A 4,924-nucleotide genomic window follows, 5' to 3' on the forward strand; every position below is an offset into this window, starting at 1 on the left:
CGAGTGATATGTATTCTACTTTTAGCAGTTATTGTGCAGTTATATGTGTTGTAGTTTATATAACTCTTAGTGAACTAGATATTGGGAACATGTGTTTACTATGGATATTTCAATTTATAATTTATTATAACTAATTACTTTACTATGTTTGTGGCTACGTTTGTGGACTTCACTTTACGATATTGAACAGTACTTTGGCATAGGCGATAGCGTTACAATATTATAAACTACATATATTTTTTTTAATGGATTTTTTAAGTAATGAACTGTATGGACCCAAAATGACATTGGAAATTCATTTACTAAAAACAAAGGACATATTTTGACATACATTGGTTGTGAATACCTCAAGCAAAAGTCATAGTTATGCAAAATACATATAAGCCCAAAATTCAGTCCGCAATAACCTCGTTACAAGTAGCCTTATTATGACCCACCTATTGGCATCGGCTGCATCATAATTCTCATACCCCAAATGCTTGTGACTTAATCCTTCAAAGTCTCAGCCTACCTGGCCTTTTCTTGGTAATGGGTGGCCGAAGTTGGAGCATGCGGTTGTCATCCCTTGGTTTATCATGATCTGGAATAGGGAAAATCTGAATGGCATAAGCCTCTTGAAATAAGTTCACATGAGTGTGGTATCTTTCAATGAAGCGGTGCACATTTATACCAGTCAGCATGATTGCAACACACGCATGCTTACACGAGAGACCATAAACTTGCCACCTGTGACAAGAACACTCCCTGTCACGCAGACTAACAGAATTGCTTTGGTTATCAATCACTTCAAAATGTTCCCCATCCGAACAATCTATGACCAAAGCCTTGCTCTCCTCAACTACGTCCTCAATCTTCTTGTGGATCGTGGGGCAAAGGTAAGTGTCTCACGTCTAGCAATGTTCACGTTGATCACACATCATATTTATCATATTGAACTTGCATCACATAAAGGAATAATAGTTGTAACCGTGTATGACAGATACTAACCGTGTCTAGCATATAGTAAACAGAAACAGTAAATATAAAACCAAATCACCGGATATTAGTCTAAAATACTAGATTCTAAAGTGTTAAACACAAAATTAATATGAAGTATCCAATGATACATCAATACATAATTTCTTAAAGTGGAAACCAAATATAGGAAGCTATTGCTCCATAACCCCCCGAAATGGAATATATCGTGTGGGAGCAGGCATACATGATAGAATCCACCATGTTACATATTGGTAAGTGACGTGCTTCCCTGATCCAGGAGTTGAACGACTCAGCAACATTTGAGTACATCACTCCCCATCGTCGACCTATGAACAAGTAGTTGGACCAATGTGATACATCCAACTTGTGAAGCAGCCAACTATGTGCCTGTGGTGACATTTGTTGTAATTCATTCATGACAGAGTCGAATTCTGTCAATGTACATGCGTATGCGACATTGCCTATCAACCTCCAGCACTCATCTTTTAATGCTTTCCGTAACTGGCTATTTGATTTAATGAAGTTAACATGAAGATGGCGTAAGCAATAACCATGTGGGGCAGATGGAAACACCTTGGCAACAACATTGACAAGGCCCTTGGACCGGTCTGAAATGAATGTAATAATATCATGGTATCGTCATCGCCATAGAGTGCATCACCCAACTTCAATATTAACCATGTCCAATTATCATCTGTCTCATTGTCCACGGTGGCAAATGCTAGGTGAAAGAACCCCTCATTACCATCTTTCCTGGTCACTCCTAATAGAATATCGCCGTATCTCCCCAACAAATGAGTATTGTCAAGAAATAACATAGGCCTACATCCCTTCCTAAAACCATCCAAGGAAGCATGGAAGCAAAAAAATCCTCATCTGAACCGCTCACCATCTCTCTCAATTAGAAAGATGCTGCCAGGATTGGCTTCAGTTACCTTACTTGCATACCACAACAACAAATCATAGCTAGCTTTATCACATCCGTGTAGAATCCCTCAAGCTAATTCTTTATCCCTCCAAGCTTGTTTGTTTGGTAGCCGAATGCCATGGTCGCGTAGCATACCCTGTTGTATATCCACTGCTTTGTATAGAGACCGATCGCTGAGTTTTTGAATTACTTTCCTGCTAACCCATTTTTTGGAAGCTTTCGGGTGTGATGCTGAACCAATACCACCACCACTTGAATGTACATCGTGCGATGTTTTGATTCTGAAAGTGGCAATGTTACCTTCCCGCGAGGCATGGATACGTCATTGACATCCCTCAGCGGCACAAACCATGGTGACTCTCTCTTTATCATTTTTTATGAACCTATAGTTGAAATTGCACCTAATGGCAAAGTCGAACAAAGCATCCTTGAAGTGCCTCACATCGTCATAACGATGACCGATTGCAGTTATTTCAGAGTCATTGGGTCGTCAAGCATTCGATACTAGTGTACACCCCCCTTGTGAACTTGATGACAACAGTGGACATAGACTCGACGAAGTGCTTTGAGATAATCGGTTTCCTATGTAAGATGCCATGAGTGACTGATTAGTAAATTTTGTAAATATGAACCACGACATATAAACATGTAAAACAATTCATAAACAGGAATATTTATGCTCAACACATGATAGTAAACTGACAATAAAAATAATAAAAAAATACCATGAAAAATAGTCTAATGCAGAATATAGCAAACCATAAAACATATACTAATGACAATTACTGTAACATTGATGGGCTTCCTTTGCCTTCAAGCTCTTCCGTGACTTCATTTATATTCTCAATAAGCATATCAACTACATTGTTTTTAAACATATGGTAGACTTCACACATTCTCATGAAGTCAGTTCTAGAGTTATGCCAGTCGGCAATAAATAGCATTGTACCTTCTCTTTTGAAAGACAAATCTTTAATTATTATTAATGAAATAAGAGTTGTCTTACTACTATTTTTCTTGTGAGTTCTCCTGGATTCGCAAGAAGAAAGTTTTGGTTTTCTCCTAATTCGTGCTCTCACGCTTTTTGGGCATTTTGTGTGGATTAGTTTTTGGTTTGTGGTTATGCGATTATTCGGACAGTGGGTCATAGTTCTTAAAGCTTCGGATCATTTCTCCCCATCCTACTGGTTGCATCCATCTCCAACTGTTCACAACTTGTTTTTCCTCAACCTAGATCCTACGACGTGAAGATTGGGTCATCATTTAGACCTCCTTCTTCTTCACCAAGTTGGAGCCTATCACAATGTGAAGTGTGTCAATTTTCTACACATGTTAGAAACTCTTATCTTTCTCAACTAGATAAATCTTCTCATCCATTTCATATTATTCATAGGATGTTTAGGATCCCTCTAGAATTAAGAGCATTTTAGGTTCTAGATGGTTTGAAACTTTCATAGATGATGACATTAGAGTCACTTGGGCATTTTTAATGAAAGACAAATAGGAAGTTAGTCAAAGATTCCAAATTTTTACAAGATGATCCAAAACAAGTTCCAAACAAAATTTAAGCCTTCAAAACTGATAATGGGAAAGGGTTTTTTTTTTCAAGATTACAAGATAATCTTGGGTCTTATCTTCAAAATCAAGGGATGATTCACCTAAGTTCTTGTGTGGGCACTCCAAAACAAAATGGAGTTCCTGGAAAGAAAGATAGGCACCTCTTAGAAATAAACTGATCATTGATATAGCCACACATGTCCTAAAACATTTCTGGGGGAAGCCATTTTGACATCCACATATTTTAAAATTCCCTTCCAATCTCTTGTGTGCTAGATTTTAAAACTCCATTCCAATCTCTTTTAAAAGATTTTCCCAACATTTAGTTCTTGTTTTCAATTCGTCTTATAGTGTTTGGTTGCACTGCATTTGTCCATGTTACTCAACAAAATAGAAATAAACTTGATCCTAGATCAATCAAATGTATTTTTTTTATACTCCTCAAACCAGAAGTATTCATCTCAGGGAGGACAATTGGCAGTCCTGAAAAATGAGTGTGGGTCTCTACCTTCTGATGATGAGTACTTCACTTGCATGCCAACTACACCACCTACGGATGGTAATACTTCAACTGGTATAGAAGAGGAGGCATATCAAAGGCAATTTACACAAAACCGTGCTAAACAAATCCAAAACCAGATGAACGCTAACTTAAGCTTATTCTTAAATTATATTGAAATGGTGGTTTTCCAATTTCTTCTACCTTAATTGTACTTAGGTGTACTGGATGTTAGGGCATAATTCCAAACTTAGCCAAACAAGAAAATAGCAAGAAGCATTTGGAGCTACGCCACATGTGGGCCTCATACTCACGTGCATGTCTAAGAAGGAAATTGTGCCTATCTTTGCTGGCCTATGTAAACAGAAGGAGATATGGTTTCTTTTTATGACAAATGAGCTGAAAATATCTTTTTCCTAAACCAACCCAATTTCTGGAAGGAAACAAAATCAAATCCAAATCAACAAGGAAATCAAGTATTCCAAGTTTAAGGATGAGAGATTGCACCTGCCATATTCATGTACTACGATTGATTTTCTAGCCGATTTTATTATCCTATTTTTAGATTGTTTTCCTAGCAAATATTAATTTACTATTTTTAGACTAATTTCCTAGCCAATTTTAATAAGATAGTTTTCTTGTATCCCAAGTTTAAGTTGGCTATAAATAGCCTTGTACATTCTCCCTTGGAGCATAGAACTTTGATTATTATTCCAGAAATAAGAGTTGACTAACTATCATTGTTCTTGTGAGTTCTCACGGATTCTCGAGAGGAAAGTTTCGGCTTTCTCCTAATTCGTGCTCTATGGTTTCAGGTGTTTTTGTGGATTAGTTTATGGTTTGTGGTTCTGCGATTGTTCGGATAGCGGGTCAGAGATCTTGAAACTTCAGATTGTCTCTCCTCAATGTGCAGGTCTCATCCATCCCGAGCTATTCCCAGCTATTTATCCCTCAACCTCAAT

The sequence above is a fragment of the Dioscorea cayenensis genome, chromosome 2 (assembly GCF_009730915.1).
Source record: "Dioscorea cayenensis subsp. rotundata cultivar TDr96_F1 chromosome 2, TDr96_F1_v2_PseudoChromosome.rev07_lg8_w22 25.fasta, whole genome shotgun sequence".
Lineage (NCBI taxonomy): Eukaryota > Viridiplantae > Streptophyta > Magnoliopsida > Dioscoreales > Dioscoreaceae > Dioscorea > Dioscorea cayenensis.